This window comes from Peromyscus eremicus, chromosome 2 (genome assembly GCF_949786415.1).
Source record: "Peromyscus eremicus chromosome 2, PerEre_H2_v1, whole genome shotgun sequence".
Taxonomy (NCBI): domain Eukaryota; kingdom Metazoa; phylum Chordata; class Mammalia; order Rodentia; family Cricetidae; genus Peromyscus; species Peromyscus eremicus.
Genome location: NC_081417.1, coordinates 133,112,282 through 133,132,396, shown reverse-complemented (window position 1 = coordinate 133,132,396; position 20,115 = coordinate 133,112,282). Strand labels below are relative to the sequence as shown.

Sequence of the window (20,115 nt, the reverse complement as noted above, 5' to 3'; positions counted from 1 at the left end):
TTTGTTAGCTTTAAAAAATGAGATAAAAGTTAAAAACTAGGCATCACTCCACTTCACAGTTCTTTGAAGCCTCAACATCTGACTTAGGACATTTTTGAATCCCCAATCAAAAATTCCAAGAACTGTATGAGCAGACGTAGGTGAACGCGGAGGGCCATGGGTCTTTGCCTCTTCCAGGTGGACTAGCCCTTGACCGGTTTCTGGAACACCACCCCAGCACCTGTGGGCTCTTCTGGGGGTGGAAGATCTTTCTTGTGCCTTCAGCATTGGAAAGCACAAGGTGTCACGGACCTCTAAGGGTGGTGCTGAGATGGGGACTGAGTGACCCGTGCAGGTCCTGAGTTCCGATGTAACAACCCTTGTTTAAACACCCTGACACTGAGGTTAGGGACGCTCCTCTGGTTTGCAACAATTTGTCCACCTTTTCATGTCCCTGTTGGGGGAATCCATTGGAGGACAATGGGAACGTGAGTCTGGTTTCCCTGGACTTCTTCAGGCGTTTCTCCTTTTCTGACTTGAATCTGTATCCATTCTCTGTAACTGTAACCATAGGTATCACAACTGTTCTGAACTCTGTGCCGTTCAGCCAACCATTGGGTCCAGAGATAGCTTGGGAACCACCCCACAATGTTAATGTGTGTTAGCAACAGTTACAGAGTCAATGAAAAAGATGCTTTTATAAGGACGAGAAATTACAAATGTTTATCTGTGAGTCAGCTGGAATTATCTGAAACCTACAGGAAAAGTGCCGCAACTACAGAGAGCTGTGTCTGGGTATGAAGGAAATTTGAGCATGACTTGAAGACAATGAGCCAAAGTGCCGTTGTATTCTGATGCCTTTTGTATTATTTCAAGCAACAGAGCATCGCATGTTGTCCATGAAGGACGAGGCAGAGCCTCAGAGAACAATTGCACCAGATAAGGGCGCTGCTAAGGACCCTAATTCTGTTCAGAACAAGAAAGCCATTCCCGACGATGGTGGGACATGATGAATGTTGCTGCCATTTGCAGGCTCCACGTGCGCAGTTTCTTGTCAGGGCTCCCGGTGACCAGGAACCCGAAGAAAGGATAATTACAAAAACATACCCAAGGATTTGGGCGCCATCTCAAGCATAAAATCTAATAAAGAAAACATATTTGGGGAAGAAAGCTGATTCCTCATAAAAACTCTGAAAAGCTATTACTTGGACATTTTATCCTAATTAAGTATTTACTGACTTTTGAAATGCTGCTTTGTGTTTTGTTTCTTTTTATGTGTACTACAAAGAAAATGTGAATAGGAGAGTCCTTTACAGACTTTGAAAACTAGGGTTTCTCTAATGTGTCATAAAATGCTTCCACATTCTGTGCATCCCACCCATGATGTGAGAAACACTGGGAAGTACCCAGTTGAAATACTTGTCCTGCTGTAAAAAGATTCAAAGTAACGATGGCTTAAAACACGGAATTGTAGTTTCCCCTCTGTTGACAACCATACATGAGTCATCCCAGGATGATGGAGGGAGGACCACTTAGGACAGTGTTCATGATTCCCACCAGCAGGGAGGCGCGGGGTGCCTTCTGTGTGGTTTTCCTTATTGCAGCCAGTGGGCATTGTTAGCTACTTCCTTAGCCGCCCAGTACTCTCTGCTTCCTAGGAGAGCAGTACCCCTGGAGCCAAACAAGTATTGGACCCCCATCCCTGTCGAGCAAAGCCGGGGATCTGGCAAGGTGCCTACCCTTTCTAAGACTCAGTTTCCACATCTGTGAAACGAGAAGAGAGCCAACAGCCTAAAAGGCTTCTGTGAGAACCAAATGAGGAACTGGGGCGAAGAGCGAGCCGAAGGGAGCTCGGCTCTCCCTCCTTGTCCAGCAGTGTCTGCACCAGGGCAGCAGCACTAGTGTAGTGGAGAGGGACGGAACTGAACGGGTGTCAGGCTCTGGTCCAGGGGCCTCTTGGGCACAGCAGGCTCCAGTAATCAACACACAGACACACAGACACATACATACACACACACACAGAGACACACATAGACACACACAGAGATACACACAGACACATACAGACACACACAGAGCACACAGAGACATAGACACAAGCACACACAGACAGACACCCAGACACACACACACAGACACATACAGACACACACACAGACACACACAGAGACACATACAGACACACACACACAGACACATAGACACACAGAGACATATACAGACACACACAGACACACACACACATATACAGACACACACAGAGACACACACACACACACACACACACACACACACACACACAGAACAAACAACAACAACAACAACCGGATGAGTGGTTCCAATCCTGATTTGGAGAGAGTCCTGGAGGGCTAAGGGCCTGGACAGGGAACTCACAGCATCTGCCACACCTGCTAATGTTATCTTTTCACATCATTAGTGAAAAACCTCTGGGCAGTTCCCACAGGAGCCTGAGGTGTGGAAGGAAGCAGGATGGAAAGGGAACTTAGTGAGGAGTACTTGCTTACAGGCCTGAAAGGGCAGCAAGGCTGCTGTGAACTTCTGCAGTCTGTAGAAATAGAGTTCACCTGGGCCTGACTGTCCAGCCTGGAACTGTATTTCCCAGTCTCCCCTGAAGCTGAACTCTCTCTCTCTCTCTCTCTCTCTCTGTGTGTGTGTGTGTGTGTGTGTATTGGGGGGTTGCCAAGGTGCACAGGCTACAGCAGGTACGTGGAGGTCAGCAGACAATTTGGTGGCATTGAGTCTCTCCTTCACCTTTACACGGGTTCTGGGGATTGAACTCAGTTTGCCAAGCTTGCAAGGCCTTTATGCTTCCAGCCATGTGTCCAGCCCTGGCAGGGGTGTTTTGTAGGGTATGCACTCGGCGGAAGAAACCAACCCCAACTTGCAGTAGCTTAGGCAGAATAGAATTTCTTTCTCTCTGACCTCTTGTCCGAGCCCCAGCAGTCCAGGTCTGGCATGTCTGGCTGTAAGAGAGGCAGATGTGAGCGAGTTGCTGTTGTCCTCTGAAGGGGAGATACAGCAACAGGACCCAGGAGAGGTGCCTGGTGGCTCCAGCTTATCCTTCTTCTGCCACACGAGGTCTGCCACACGAGAAGCTCCTCTTCCACGCTCTGGCTCTGCAGGCCACAGAGGTCCCAACCAACCCAACCCTCACACAGATTGCAGCCATACAGTCTTGCCCACTGGCACCCTTTGCTGAGGCTGGCTGTGCTCAGCTGCTCAGGGCTCCCCACCAGCTCCAGATGTCTCTCATGACAGGGCCTCAGGAGGACTGTAACCAGCTCCCTCTTCACTTCCCCAGCTCCCGAGTCATTGTGTGGGGCCTAATTCCTATGTCACCTTAAACCCATCCGTGTAGATCAAGTGGATCTCATTTCCCTCAGTGGTCCCTTGGTGTTGTTTGTTTGTTTTTAAGACAAATCTACTCAGTTTTTCCATCTGATTTCTTGTTTCTTGAAATTCTCTCTTACGGGCTCCTTTGTTCTCCCTGTCTGTGAATTTCACTATAACGATAATGGGGTTTCGATGTGGAGAAAACCCCATTTGTTCAGTCCACCATCTTAACTCAGTGGTCTCTACAGTCCTCCTTCATGTGGAACCAGTGTTCTGTTCCCTACATGTCCTTGGCCTCCTGCCTGTGCCCGGGCACACAGCCCACCTCCCTCCATCACACCCTCATTCCCTACTGTGCTGGTCACTAGGATGACCTCTGCCCATCGTTAGAGACTCTGCTCTGGGAAGGATTTGGGCTCTGTGGGTAGTGAGGTGCGTTCCTGTGGATTCCAAGGCATCTCGCCACCTCCCCCACCAGTGCCCTGACTTCTGGATCCCAAACTTGGTGACACAGGCTGGGCCTGGCACATGGAAGACACCAATAAATGCTTGCTCAATGAGTAAACAAATAGACACCCATTCTGCCGACTCCTTTGAATTGTTTGCATAGTGACCTTCGAAGGGAGATGATTTGTTTACCGAAAAAGGAAGAGAAAGCTGGGCCTGGTGGAGCATTCTTGTAATCTCAGTACTTGGGAGGCCGAGGCAGGAGGATCGGGACCTCAGGGTCATCCTTGGTTACATAGCAAGTTGGAGACCAGCCTGAAAAACACAAAAAGTATCTAACTAACTAACTAACTAACTAACTAGTAAGTGGAAGAGGGAGCGAGCAAGAGCATGGAAGCCAAGACTGAGCGCACAGGTACAACTTACAGGAGCCCGATAAAACGTGCATATCACCAGGCTTAGAAAACAGTTTTCAGGGGCTGGAGAGATGGCTCAGAGGTTGAGAGCCCTGTCTGCTCTTCCAGAGAACCAGGGTTCAATTCCCAGCACCCACATGGCAGCTCCCACCTGTCTTAACTCCAGTTCCAAGGCTTTTGACACCCTCATACAGACATATTTGCAGGCAAACACCAATGAACATAAAATACAAAGAAATTATTAAAAATGATTTTTGGAGCTTTAATAACATTATTCTAAGTTCTGCTTTAAAATGAGACCTGATGAGTGAACCCCCACCCCCCCCACACACACACACGTACCTGAACCTCCAGGAACCTCCATCCATACCCATACTCTCCAATGAAAGCTGGGCCTGGTGGTGCATTCTTGTAATCTCAGTACTTGGGAGGCCGACACACACACACACACACACACACATACACACACATACACACACACACACACACACACACACACACACACACACACACACCAGAGCACTGAGCAGCCAAACTTATGGCCTTAGAGGTCAAGGTTGTGGCGATGCTAGAGGGGACAGAGGCAGCTTCTTGGCTTCTGTTAGTGTTTTTATTGTGGTCTGGTGCTCTAGTTACATAGAAGGGACATAAATTCTCATGGAGAATTCATCAAGTTGTGTGTTTATAGTCTTTACATCTTTTTAAAGACTTCAAAACAAATACTTTAAAACCGGAATACTTTAAACATATAATAAAGTTTAGTCTTGTAATATTTATTTATTTAAACATTGGTCATGTGTGTGGACTCACTCATGCCATGGTAAACATGTCCTTTACCTGCTGGGCCATCTCACCAGCCCTCCAAATATAATATATGAAACTTCATAACACTAAATAAAAAACTCCCAGCTCTAAACTTCTCCAGATTCTCTTTAGTCTTCAAAGGAATTCAAACTCACCAACAGATGGGAGTTTTTCTATGTCCCTTTGAGCTCAGATCAGTTAAATACGTGTTGAATGCAGCTATTTGAAAAGGTTGAATCATTTGAAAACTCTCACATACAATAGGAATTCAAGTGCTTATTATGTAAACGTGAGGTCTGTTGAACGCCCTGTTTTCCAGCAGGTTTCAAACACGCCTTTCATTGCGCTAATGACAGGCGTGTGAGCTGTTGCTCATGGAGACAGAATACATCTCTTAGACAGATCCTGGGTACAGATGTCTGGAGCCTGGCCCAGAATTTGAAATTACAACTATTGAGTTTTATACACATATAATAGCTCCAGTGAGTGCTTGGTGGATGCAAAATCTCTTGATTGTCTCTCCACTCTGCGTCATTAGGTTAGGTCACTCGATGCTGTGGCAGCTGGGAACAGGCTGGGTACCCAGAGCACATCGACATACTGACCCGTGACAATCCCCAGACCACAAACCACCCTTGGGAAATATTGCCTGGCAATGCTCAAGACCCTCAAATTATTGACCTGAGCAGATGTAAAGATGCTTTTGTGGTGTTTTCCCAGCAACTGGAATACAATAATTGGTTTGCTTTCAAGAATGCTTGTTTGTCTTGGTCAGATAGGTGGATAAAAGCCAGACCACAAAGAAGTTTACAGTCACGAGGTAATTCAGAGCTTTAATTTAGTTCATAATTGAGAGGCTGATATGCGCTGGGAAAGGTGGACAGAATGCTGTTTCTAAGGTTGAAAGGTAGCTAGGTTGGTAGAGAACTTGCCTCGCATGCAGGAAGTCCTGAGGTTTGATCCCCACCACACTCTTGTAATCTCAGCACGTGGGAGATGGAGGCAGGAGGATCAGGAGGTCATGGTCATCCTTGGCTACATAGGAAGTTAGAGGCAAGCCTGCGCTACAAGGACCCTAACTTAAAAACAAACAAACAAACAAACAAACAAACAAACAAACAATCCAAGGGGTTGGAGAGATGGCTCAGCAGTTAAGAGCACTCCTTACTCTCAAAGAGGACCCAGGTTCAGTTCCCAGAACCCACATGGTGGCTTACAACCTTCCAGGGAATCCAACATTCCTTTCTGATCTCTGTGGGCACCAAGGACACACGTGGTGCACATACATACGTGCAGGCAAAACACTCAAACACATACAATTAAATAAATACATCTAAAAAATTAAAACAAACAAACAAACAAACAAAAACCCCAAAACAAAAAGAATGCTGATTCCAGAGCTGTCGTATTGGAAGGGGGTACCATTTGGTTGGGGGCCACCGTTAGGCTGGGGTCTGTTGCCTAAGGAATATAGTTTTATGTAGACTGCATACTTGGGGAGGTTCTGGGGGACTTGTGAAAGTTGTAGCTTTACCCACCCACCCCCCCTGCAGCTATGGAGCCAAAGAAAGCATTTCTGTCCCTCTGTCTAGAAAGCAGAAATCCATTTCTAATCGTTCATGTTTTACAGACTGGGATGGAAGGATGGAGAGGTCCTGCAGGTCAGAGCAGGACTACCTACTGCCTCCAATGCCTGCTGTCAGGGTGAGAGGAGAGAGGATGGACTCATAGACAAAGAATAACTAAGTAGCCTAGGCTTGTGGGTTGTCGCAGGCAGGGATGATTGTCTTTCTCATATTTTTTTTTATTCCGTCAGAACATACGATGCAAAATACTCATGTTTATATTTCCCCATTCCTTTTCATGACATCTTATCAGTAGGTAGTGATACTTCCACTAAAAATAATAATTCCAAGAAATTAGAAATGTCTTCCCACACGTAGGATGTAATAGCAGTACCTAGGGAATATTTGCCAACTAAGAATCCATTATTGAGATTTTTTTCTAAGTGAGGGTCTAATGCGGCCTAGGCTGTGAACTTCCTACGTATCCAAGGATGATATCACACTTCCAATCCTTCTGCCTCTACCTTCTGAGTATTGGGATTACAGGCGTGTGCCACCACACCCAGTTTTATGTTAGGGATTGAAACCGTGGCTTCATGCATGCTAGGTAAGAGCTGTGCCGAAGAGTCATATCCCCCAGTCCCAATAACATGCTTTTATAAAGTGGCCTCTTTCTCTTTTACTACATTTCCCCTTAAGTATGTTGAATTATGAGCACATGATTATACTGTATGGTCACAGATTCTGACGATGTACATTATTATAGGCCCCACACCGGACAGATATCTTTGCCAGATTATTCTCACATCTCATAGTGCTTCTGCAAAGGGCATCAATTAACTTGAGGTGGATGTAAAGTTCACCCACCCGACTAACTGCTGGTTCTAGGCCTTCTGCGTTTAACTTGAATACAGAGCAGCTTCCTCCCATGTATCTCTCAGAGTTAACACTGGATCCATTGCCCCTCATTGATCCAGAATCTAGGAAGACGCTTCAGAGAGAAACAGTAGTGGATGCTTTATGCCTGTCCCCAGCAAGCCAGCATCAGAGTGTGTGTGTGCCACCTTTACTTCCTGTGAAGCTGTTCTGTCAGATCTTCACTTGGTGGCATTGCCATCAGTTTTTATTCTAAGTCATTATGAGGAACTGGTCAGCGACCCCTTCCTGTGTGTCCTCTCCATGAAGACTAGAGGGGACATTAATTCCTGAGGTCAGTGGCAGAAATAATGGTCTTCTATTTATTCAATAACTGTTTACTGAGCACCTGTTGTATACAGACACTATGAGGTGCTGTGGATAGACTTACAAATGCAGTAGTGAAGACACAACTTACCAATTATTTCATCAAGTATTACAGTTTTGATAACTGTTACTAGAAAAAATAGGAGCGACAAGGATGAGAGAAAAGGAGCCCCGGAGCCAATGAGGGATTGAAGACGGGATGTTTCTCCTGGGCAGTTACTGAGTGTTTGCTGCTCATTCACACTGCTTCTCTTCACGTTGGCTTCTAGAAAGCTCAAAAAGTTGAAAAGTTAAGGAGTTAAGCTTGTAATTCACCCCTGAAAAGTCTGTGATCTAATTTCATTTCTGGACTCCCTCAATTGTGAAGTTACTATTTACTAAAAGCCTACTGTGTGCTCAGACCAGAGAGACGCTGAGCAAACAAAAGAAATAAACAGGTCCTTGACCTCACAGAGCCAAATAAACAAGCAGGAGATGTGGCTGAAGAAGCGGATTATTAAAGGATGATGACCAAATGCTGTGCTCAGGATGTTCAGGAAGCGCAAACATTGCTGATAAGCACCACTGGCATTCACCCGGAAGAAGCTCCTTGGTGCACTTTTCAGGACTGGGCCTGGGGCTCTGTTATTCCTTCTCAGCCTCCATCTCAGCACCGCCAAGGGAATTCACGCATACGATGTACTCATGGCAATTTAAAATTTTTTTAAAGCCATGTGTGTATATGTGGGTGTATTTACATGTTTGTGCATTCATATGCACATACAAAGGTCACTACAGGCAGGTGTCTTCCTCAGAAACACAGTCTCTCATTGGCCTAGAGCTCATCAATTAGACTGGGCTAGCCAGTGAGCTCAGGATCTTCTTGAGCTGGTGGTCATGTCAGAAGAGCAGCAGACGGCAATTGACTTCAGGGGATCAGCCCACCAGGAAACAAAACCCTGATGGGTGAATCTCAGATAGGCAAGGCCCTGAGAGCCTCAGCCCCAGAATGTTTCTCGATACTGCTGTGTCTTTATGTGTTTGCTGCTGCCATTTTCCCCTGGTATCTGGCATGGTGTGAATGGGCATGGGGAGAACTCCATTGCCCTTAATGCAGTATGATCATCTCTTGGAAATATCCCGTTCTACTGGGCATTTTTACCTGTGGATTATTATGAAGATGATTTCCTTCCAATCCATACTGTTTAACTGAAGACATGATTTTATACAATAATAGTCTCAGTTTAAATAGGATTTTGATGATTGAGGGTTTTTAATAAATATAGTAAGGAATTGTTATAGAGGTTAGTTTAGTGAAAAAATTAATATAGGTAAAGGTAGGATAAAATGTTGCCCTTGCCTCTGATAAAACAGAGACTGCATAGGATAAAAAATAAAACAAGGAAGGGTCATACATCTAGAACACATGAGTTTCTATTGAGGAGCCACATAGACTGTGGCTTAGGTTGATGATTAAGAAAAACAACCGAGTCCCAGTAGCCCAGCTATCTTAAATTCCTTTAATCTTAATGTTGGGAGATGTGTTCACAGGTTTCAGAGTAAGTCACAGCTGAAACAAAGCTTTGAAATGACTTCAGGTTAAGTTAAGATGTTTTGATAATAGCTTTGAGGTGAAAAACCCAAGGAAACCATCTAAAGTTTTAGAAAGGCACATAGCTAGTGAGGGACTCGTTAAGGTCAGGAAACCAGAACAAAGCAGCCCAGTTATTATTGGCTGACAGGCCTTTCTTGCTAGGATGGGATGATGATTAATTCCTTGTGCCCATTTCTGCCCTCAGCTTCCTGATATAAAAAACTGTTGATAAGTGGGTATGTACCCTAAAGGTTTAAAGTAGAGCTGACTGATGGTTTTTCATGTCTAAAAGATTTGTGATTCTTCTAAGATTTCTTTTAAGATTACCTTTTGAGATAAATAATAAAATGATTGACTTTTCTTTGTAACTGCAATATGCACCCTGCCAGTAAAAGAACTGGCTGAGAAAAACAACTTGCTTGCTTACACTCTGTTAATCTATAACAAGTTGCTTGGACATGATGTATGTGGGTTCTTGGGACAATTTGTTTTTCACCTGTAACATGTAAAATGTTCAATCATGTAAGGGATATGGAAAACATGCTGATTTTCACTTGTATTCATTGTAATCATTCACTTGAAAAATAGAATGTAACCTCATTGTAGTTTTTATATTGCTTGAAAGATTCTACTGGGGTATATAAGCTGTAAGGGAAAAAATAAAGTGAGTTAGAAGTTAAACATCAAGAACGAGAGAAGGAATACACTAGGAAAGATGTAGAGCAAAAAATAAAGTAGACAGAAGAATTAAAAAAAAGTCAGAAGGACATCATCAAGAGTGGGTGTGTCTCTTCCCTTACTCCCTCAGATAGAAAAGTCTTAGTTTGCCAACTCCGTGGATCCCCATTGAGTGCTGGGCTGCTGGAAGCTGGTCCTCACAGCAGCGGCCAGTCGGTATTCTTGTCTCTGTCTCTGTAGTGCTGGGGTTGCATACACTCGTCACCACCACACTGGGCATTTTTACATGGGTTCTGGGGATCGAACGTGGGGCCTCATGTTTGCAAGGCAAGCATTTCCACCAATTGAGCTGTTCCCCTAGTCCTCGAGTGTGCTTTTTAAAATATTGTCTTGAAGGCAAGGGGGTGTCATTGAAAAGTAAAGTTCTTTGGAAGGCAGAGGCAGATGTATCTCTATGATTTCAAGGCCAGTGTATATGGACATATATCTCAGAAGTAAGTTCATACCCTCTTTTCGGGGGACTTATTGGTGAATGCTGATGACAACTACTATCCAGGAGATCAGATGGGAAAGGTCTTGTGACAAGGGAGCCTGGGAAGTTTCTGGGGCCAGAGTTATCTCCTAGTAGGCAAGGCATGGGCTCTGGGGATACTGGCAACATCATCATCCATCCACCACCATCCAGATAAGCTTGTCACGGTGGATGCACACACTGTGGTTCTCATACTCTTGACACCAACTTCTCCATTTACTCTTCATCACAAAGTGTGACAAGGACATGACAGACTTCACAGCCCACGGCAGTACCACTTTCTTTCTTGTCAAATACCTGAAGGCCTACAACATAACCCTCATAGGTTCCTAGCCCTTACTCTTTGCTACAGTCCACAGCATGTAGGTGCTCAAAGTCTAGAATCTTCTTATTTATCTCGTTGCTCTTTGGGCTCATCAGGACCTTGAGCACCTTGGCATTGGCGCAGTTCGGGCCCAGAGCCTCATCAAGTCTCCACACTTGTTACTGTCTTCTCGGTCCCGGAGCTGGAAAACCTCCTTGAATTTCTGGTTTGATCCTTGATGATGTCTCACGTTTTACTTTCAGCATCGTAGGACTGTTTCTGCTTAATTTTTCTCTCATATTTTACAAGCACACACACACACACACACACACACACACACACACGTGAGAGAGAGAGAGAGAGAGAGAGAGAGAGAGAGAGAGAGAGAGAGAGAGAAAGAGAGATGGAGGGAGGGAGGGAGGGAGGGAGAAAGAGCACTTTAAATTCTTTGTGATCAAAGAGATTATAAATGTGAATTCACTAAATAACATAAGTGAAAAAGTGAACTCAGGTGAGGAGACCGAATTTGGCAGCCATATGTCAACACTCAGACAACAAGAAAGACTATACACGCCTTCACAGGGTATTCCTTTAGTGGATAGACAAGAAACTGGGAATAGTGGTTGTCTCTGAGCAGAAACTGGGAACTGGAGCACAGGTGTGGCCTTTACATGCATGCTTTCCTTTTGGTCTTCTGAATTTTGTGTCGTGTACATGCTTTTTAAAAAGCGTATTTTTAGGTTATTCTCAATCTATGAAAACTGACAACATATTTGATAACAGTTGTCTCTCTCTTGCTCTGTCTCTCACCGAGGTAATCTATGAGCTTGCTAGACAGAGTGACAACATGGTGAAAGTCAAGGGAAGGTTCCATGCTGGGCAGAGTGGGGGGACAGCACAGGATGATCCAAAGGGAAGGACGCACTTGCCTTGGGAGGCCATTCTCATTCCCTGCAGTTTGGTTTTCATAATCCCCAACAGTGGTTCTCAACCTTCCTGATACAGTTCCTCCTGTAGTGACCCCCAGACATAGAATTATTTTCATTGCCACATCGTAACTGTAATTTTGCTAGTTATGAGTTGTAATATAATTACAACTGTGTTTCCCAATGGTTTTAGGTGACCCCTGTGGGGGGTTCCGACCCACAGGTGGAGAACCACTCGTCTCTAAGCTGGTGAGAATGGGGGTGTTTTCATTTGCATTCACTCCATCCTGGTCTTCATCATCTATAAGATAGTGATAATGGTGGTGTTTTCATTAGAGGGTACTAGTGAGAAAGATGTTAGATCCTGTTTATTAAAAGGTAAACAAGATTGTACCTGATAAAGAAATGGAGGCAAAGGAAGGTTAAGTAACCTCAGAGAGATTCCAATCTGGGGTAGAGGAGACAGACAAGTAAATAAGCGATGCCAGCACACTGTGACAAACACCCCAGGCAGCATCCAGTGAGCTGGGGATGCGTGGGAGAGGTGCCGTCTTAATCAAGTGCCCTGGGAACACGGCCTGAGGTGGGGCGCTTGTGTCAGAGGATGACTGAAGAGTGCCGGAGGGCTCAGTGTCTTTAAAACCACGACTGGAAACCTCAGGTGGAGTTGTGTAACTGAGTGTGAGTTCTGTGTGAAAAGTTTCTGAATGCACAACCACCGAAATGAATTCAAAATCAAATGTGTGATGAACCGAAGACAGCTTTTGGCAGTGCTCACCTGTGTTGTATCATGTGATTTTACCACAGCCTTGGTTCTAGTACACAACGTGTACTCAGTTTGCACTGTACATGCAAAGCCAGTGACTGTTGCCTGAAACACCTCAGTTCAGATTGAAATCTGTTGCGTGCTATAAACTGCATAAGACATATTGAGTCTTCTGCTCTTATAGAAGCCCAGTAGTTTAACAACAGAAAACAAAGCCTCCATATTTTTCTGCCATCATTCCTTAGCATCAAATTTGTATGTATTTGGATTGTGTTGTGTTAGAATGGGAGGCATCTGAGTCGGCAGAGTGCAGTTCTGCTATGGAGGAAGCCCTGGGTTCAGTGCACAATTCCGGGCAAAACAAGCGTGGTGGTCCATGTCTGTAACCCTTGAATTTGGGAAGAGGAAGTAGAAGAATCAGAATTCAAGGTTGTCCTTGTATTAAAAAAAATGGAAAAGAATGTTTAAGAAATTGCTGTTTGGGGGCTGGAGAGATGGCTCAGTGGTTAAGAGCACTGGCTGCTCTTCCAGAGGTCTTGAGTTCAACTCCCAGCAACCACATGGTGGCTCACAACCATCTATAATAGGATCTGATGCCCTCTTCTAGTCTGCAGGTATACATATAAAGCACTTATACATAAAATATAAATAAAATTCATAAAAATGTGTTTGGGCTGCTGATTTGATTTTTATTTTTTAAGAATCATTAAATAAATTTTGGCTTGGTAAAGATTAGGACAGATTTCCAGCAGTTTCTGAAGTGGCTCTAAACATAGTTCTGACATTTTGCATTATGCATTTATTTAGTCTTCTCATTACTGATGATTATAAAATAAAATCCATCAACTCTGGAAAACCCTGAAGATACCCTATGTCCTGCAGCACCAAGTATTCAACCAAGATTTTTGTGTATGGGTATGTGTTTTGTGGGGGGTGATGGTGGCGTGTGAGCCCACATGCTCGGTTGTGTGGGTACATGAGGAGGCTAAGATGCCAAAGCCTGATGCTAGAACGTCTTCCTCAAGTGTTTCTCCAGCTTTGTTTTTGAGACAGGGTCTCTCACTGAACCTGGAGCTTGCCTTTTTGGCTAGACTTGCTGGCCTGGCCAATGAGCCCTTGAGATCTACTTGTCTCTGCCTCCTGGTGCTGGGGTCACGGGTGTTTGTACTGCTTCGTCCATGGGTGCTGGGGATTTCAACTCAGGTTGGTCTCTATGCTCGTGCAGGAAGCACTTTGCCTCAATAACCATCTTTCTAGTGATTTAATCTTTATATAAAAGTAAGTAAACCATCCATTTCAGTAGTATGCAAATTGCTTTCATGCTTTAAATATATATTTAATATGTGATATATATATATATACAAAATTATCTTAAATTTCTTTATGATTATCATTAATTAAATGTCTAGTTTATATACCCATACACCCAGGGTTACTTCTTGGGTGAAAAGGGGTTGTGTGTGGAAAATGTTTCCTGCCCTAGGCTAAAGCCCATGAAGGAGTGAAGGGGACACCACAGGGCAGGGAAGAAGCTAGGATATGTATGTTTAATTTAGGGACCGGCAAGCTTTGGCCTTCATACCAATTGTGTACTTCTATAAACAAAGTTTTATTGAAACACAGTTTTCTTGGAACAAACCACACTTACTTCATTATGTGTTGTGGAATATTCCTTTACACTGTGTGAAGATGTGTCACTGTGATTGGCTTAATAAAAAACTAAATGGCCAATAGCTAGGCAGGAGGTACAGGCGGGACTTGTGGACAGAGAGCTCTGGGAAGAAGAAAGGCAGAGTTGCCAGCCAGCCAGAGAGGAAGCAGGATGGGAGGACAGGGTAAAGGTAACAGAGCCACATAAAAGAACGTGATTAAAAGATAGGGGTTAATTTAAGTTATAAGAACTAGGCTAAGCTAAGGTCAAGCTTTCATAATTAATAAGTCTCTGTGTCATTTTTTTTTTGTGAGCTGATGGCCCAAAGAATAATCTGACTACAATTATGTACTATCTGTTCCTGTGCTATGTAGTCAGAGCTCAGTTGTTTGTGTCACATCAAGTACCCGCCCTCTATAGAAAGTCTGCATTGACCTCATTTCCTGAGGAACTGTCAACCATGAAAGATCCAGGCATCCTCGGAGGGCAATGTGCCTAGCTGACTCAGGACTGCACCGGGAGGGGGATTACTCACGACATTCAGAACAAGTCCAGGCTGGGAATAGAAACCCCATAGCTGTCATTTTGAAGATGATTATTTAGAAGATGATTTTAGATGGAGACTTTTTGAATGAGCCCTACAGCAGACTAGTATTCAAGAAGAGAATCTAGGGAGATCCAGAAGGAGAGGACTATAAAATTAGAAAAAAAAATTTTGAATGCAGTTTCCTAGAAGCCAAGGGAAGAACATTTTAGGGAGGGAATGAGCAGCTGGGACATACGATGCTGCAGATGATGTCAGTTTAGGGGGCTGGGTTTTGGTACATACCATGGCTGCACATGGTAGTCTAAGGTTAGGGAAACAAGCAGTCTATGTATGTGTACATCCACAAATGTGCATCCAAACTACATACATATTTTCTTCCTTTGGGGCCTGAGAACAGATATGAGGTTAGAATCGAGGTACAGAGAAAAGGTTTGGGAACATGAACTTGATTTTTGACAAAACATTTTTTGTTGGAATTACAGAACATGAACTGAGCTGGAGAGGGGTCAGGCCTCAGAGGCTATGGCTCACAACCAAAAAATGTCGAGAGTTCAGTTCAGAGCATGAATAATGGCTGATTTGAACTCGTAGAAGGGGGGGGGGGAGTCAGAGGTAGACAGTGCCAACATTTTTTTCACAGAAAATGGGGGTGAACCAGAGATGGATGTAGACCCCAAAACTGGGGCTATGGGTTAACATGGGAGAAATTCTAACATTTTTGCAGTGGAAAGAGAAAACTGGTAATGTAGGAGGGAGACATCGCGGACACTGGTGAGCTGACAGGCTCATATGGCACCTGAAGCAGTGGTGAGAGGCTGATATCTCCAGTGCAGTCACCTGACCTCAGGAGGAAAGACAATGCTTGCCTACACACAGGAAAGCAGATTGATAGAAGTTCTCCTGGTGGTTTCCATCTTCTTGGTGAAATGGGAAGCCAGACCATCCATCAGCTGAGAGAGACTATGGGAACGTGACTGGAGAGAAGTGAAGGGGGTCCCCCAGGAGAATGGTAGGGTGAAGGGTTCACTTTTGCACCTCTTCTAGAGGCTTCTTGGTGCTGAGCAGTTTGGGTATGCTGGCAGGCTCAGAGCACACTGTTGGTTCGGATTTGGAAGAATCCAGAAGTCTCCGGGAGCAGTCCCTATGGAGGTCTAACTGGTTTCTTGGAATTCCATCCGTTTGAATCATTTTCCTGTAATACCAGTGTGGTCACGGCAGGCATACCTTTTCTTTAACTCTTTCAGTGAAGATAGAAAAAAAGTGGTAAATTGCTTCTAAGGAAGGAAACAGGCTCACTGGAGTTCGGGGTACAAGGCTGACTTCCCATGGAAATCCTTGTGTAGTGTTTGTGGTGGAGGGTATTAAAAACTCACAGGGATTTGTGCACTTTTCTAAAGACAAAACCCTCACCTTAGAAGAGCAGTTCTCAACCTCTGGGTTGCGACCCCTTGAGGGTGGAACGACCCTTTCACAGGTCTCCCCCAAGACCATCCATCAGAAAACAGGAATCTACACTATGAATCATAACGGTAGAGAATTTGCAGTTATGAAGTAGCAATGAAAATGATTGTACGGCTTTAGGTCACACGAGGTATTAAAGGGTCGCAGCACTAGGAAGGCTGAGAAACACTGCCTTCGAAGTTTCTATGGCTTTCCACCATCCTCGGGGGAATGAAACCTTTCTGCATGGGGGTGCCCTTTCATCCCTTCCAGCCTGCTCTGTCCACTCTAGTCTCTTCTGGCCTCGCCTGGAGTCTGCACACTGGCTTTTTTTTTTTCTGCTTCATTTTCTATTCCTACTTCCCTTCTCTGCCCTTGCTGGTAAACACCGGTCTCTGCTTCAGCCCCCTTTCTGCCCCAATACCGCACACGTGTTCACACCCGCGGAACACTAACTCCCCTAGTCCCAGGCATTTCAGGAGGAGGCATTTGTAAAAAAAAAAAAAAAAAATCTCAATTGCTAGGAGCAGGCCAATTGCCTGCCTCCCTCCCTCCCTTCTTAGTCCCGGTATGGGGTTCCTCGGGGTCTAGGGGAGGACCCCCCACCGGGTGTGCGCTCAGGGAACATCGGCAATGGCACTAGTCTCGCCGACTGTTCTTCTAAAGCAGCCATCGTCAGGCCACGCTGTGAGGAAAGACAGAAAGCCAGCGGCCCGGCTTGAGCGGGGAGATGAAGCGTCACCGGGAGGAGGCCGCGCGGGGCGAGACCACGACACGGCCTGGCCCGCAGCCCGGGGGAAGGCGGACGGCGAGAGCGTCCACCGGCTACTGTGGGACGAGGCGAAGGCCCTCCGTGTTCGGGTTAGAAGTGGGTCACACTGCAGCCTCCACACCCCGGGCGAGGAGGCCACTAAAACCCACCGTCCCCGAGGCCCACCCGCAGCGACCACACAACACGCCACGGGGGTGGGGTGGTGCGGGGAGCGCCCCGCGCATGCGCGCCCTGGCCCCACCCCCCCCGGGTCCGCCCCACCCCGCCCTCTGCGTGCGCACCGCCTCGAGCCCGCCTCTCCGAAAGACGGCTGGCGCACGCGGGCCCGGCCGAGCACTGGCTGCCCGAGCCGCACCGCGCGCGCGTTGGCGTAGTTGTGGCTGGCGCGAGACTCCGAGGCCGGCCTCAGGTAGGCTGACTTCGGGGATCCCGGAGGTACGGCTCCCGGTGCAGGAGCCCGTGGCGCCGACAGAACCCCCGGCGCGGACGGCCACGCCGCCGGGGTGATCAACGCCTCTCCTCACCAATCAGGGCAGAGGCGTCCCGGCGGCCTGCCCAATGGGCTGCATCTCTAACGGGAGTGGGGCGGGCAGTCCCGGAACGCGAGGTGCCGGCTCCCGCGCGCGGGCCGCGTGGCCCGGCTGCCGAGAGGGGCCGACCCGGGAGGCCCCTCTCGGCAGCTGGGTGTGGTGTGGTGGAGAGCGCCCAAGGCCGAAGGCCGCCGCGGAGGGACCTCCCTGAGCCTCCGCCTGTGGTGGGGCCCGGCTGGCGGCCTGGTGAAGCCTTCCGGCCCTACCCCGCGGGAGGAAGGGGCTTGTAGGCTCGCTGGGCCTCACGGCCCAGACCGCCCAGCCCGCCCAGCCGCTGTCGATCTTTGCAGTCTGGGGCGAAGATGCTGGCGTCCTGGAGTTCGCTACGTCAGCGTGGCTCACTTACGTCCACACTCACGATTTTGAATCCTCAGCAGCCCGGTGACACCGGGGCCGCGGTGGTTCTCGTCCCACTTTTTAGGGTGGTGCGAACCCAGGCATCAGGCGCCTCGGGCTAGATTGAGAGCTCAGCACGTCGGCGTTGGATTCTGAGCTTAGTTTCACAACTTTAATTAAAAAAAAAAAAAAGCTTTCAAGTTTTTCATCTTTGAATTTCTTTGGTGCATCTTGCTCTATGTTGCTCCTGTACTTGAAAACCTCTCGTGTCTTTTCATCTCCAGGAAAAAGTTTAGCGTGAACATTCAACTTTGCCCATGAGTTGGTCTTTTGCCCGACCCATCCTTTGCCCCCATCCACTTTACTTGGTGCATCCTCTGCGCTCACCTGCTTGTTCACGCTTTGCAGTTCCTTAGCTTGGTTCAGCTAGTCTTTAAGGCCCATTGCAAGGCAGGTCTTCAAAACAAGAGCTACTGGATCCTGCCTGACTCCAGGTCATCCCGCCCTGTCCTCTGAAAGGCCCCAGTAGGTTACCTTGGTCTTGGCACTGGAAGATGGGCTTTCTTATTTCCCTTTTAGAGCCTTGGTGTGTTCTCTCTGTTTCCTTTCATCAAACCCTGTTAACTTATTTTTTGAATGTCTTAACTAGACTGCTAGCAGTTTGAAGTATGGACCCTAATCCGACTTATTTTTGTGGTTCCCCCAGCATGAGTAGCTCTCCCATGGTAGGTAGTCTGTAAATGTTAGGGAATGGGTCCTCTCCAACTGGATCTTTGTAGTTGTTGGAATATTTTTTGCAAGTCACTGTGGGATACTGCCAGGATCTTCTCTAGAGAGAGAGAGGTCCACCCTCCTTGAGTAAAGCTGGGGCGATTCTTGGCAGTAGTAACCTGTCGGAACTCATTTAGAGTGGCTGAGGAATCTGTAGGAACATCAGAAATTTGCTCAGTGTGTCTAGTCTCTGTGCTTAGTAAGGTGCGCCAGGTTAGGACATATCTAAAATATAGCCAAGTCTGGTATACATGCACTAATAAGGAACCATTCAATTATGAGGTGACAGAGTATGTCTCCCAAACAATAAGCACTTAGTTTGAGGCAACTATATATTTAATACCCTTTTGGGATTCACAATCTGCATTAATGCACTGACCACTCTTGAAGGTTATGGGTTAAAGATTAGTCAGCATTACTTTTGATTTTTCTGCCCGTAAGGTCTTCTTCCCCTTTTGAGATAGGGTCTCCATATGTATGTGGATCAGAGTGTCTTCAAACTTGGGGCAGGCAGCCCTCCTCTTCCCAAGTGCCCTTTTCTTTACAGGCACCACACCCAGTCAAACCCTTCTGGAAAACCAGATTGCATTTTGCAGAAACACACTTTTGAAACATTGCAGCAGAGGATAGGAAAAGCAGGATAGCATTCCTTACTGTTTGAGGGGAAAGGTATTTCAAGCATTATGATTTTCTTGCCAAGTGTTTATTCCTGTTCCTAGGAGGAGTGGGGCTGGGAAATTCTTCCAGCAGAACTTCCCTTTCCTTATCCCTTAGCTTATTTTTGTTTTAATTTGGCTTCACACAGAGGGTTTCTAGAGGAGGAAAGTGTCTTCGTGCTGAAGTAAGCATTTCCTGCCATTTGATGACTGCATTTTCTCTTCTTGGTTACATTTGGGTTTGCTGTGGTCTCCCAAGCTGGGGACTGGTGATAATTTTTTTTTTTTTTTTGGAGACAGGGTTTCTCTTGTGTAGCTTTGCTCCTTTCCTGGAACTCATTTTGTAGCCCAGGCTGGCCTCAAACTCACAGAGATCCGCCTGCCTCTGCCTCCCGAGTGCTGGGATTAAAGGCGTGCGCCACCACCGCCCTGCTAATAAATCTTTTGATATGTCACTGTCTCATTGCCTGTTGACTGCCGTCCTTGAATCCACCTTGTCTCAAGTATTACCACCTGCCACTACCTTATTAATCTCTGGGTTTAATGTGATCTCTGTTGGACTCCTCTGTTCAGTGTGTGCTTCAGACTGGGTTATTTCACAAGTTCCATTTCCTTCAGCCTGTATCATCTCTAAGGCATACCTGGGAGAGACTGCTGCCAAGAAGTCTGTATTGAAATACAGATGAGAACTACATGTAATTGAAGGAACTGGAGGTTTTGTATGACTTCTTTTAAATGCTTAACAGTTCTTTTCTGTTGGTCAGTC

At 46.2% G+C, this 20,115-nt stretch overlaps 1 protein-coding gene across 2 annotated transcripts in view; it reads left to right on the top strand.

The window, feature by feature from the left end:
* The first annotated feature begins 17,280 nt into the window (after nucleotides 1–17,280).
* Ctps1 (CTP synthase 1) overlaps nucleotides 17,281–20,115 on the top strand; it is a 33,345-nt gene continuing 30,510 nt past the window's right edge. Inside the window, exon 1 of one of the 2 annotated variants that reach the window (XM_059254884.1) lies at nucleotides 17,281–17,405. The gene's annotated coding sequence lies outside the window, so the exon portion shown is untranslated. Of the gene's footprint in view, nucleotides 17,432–20,115 lie in introns of both variants that reach the window. The other variant, XM_059254886.1, reaches the window with a different exon arrangement.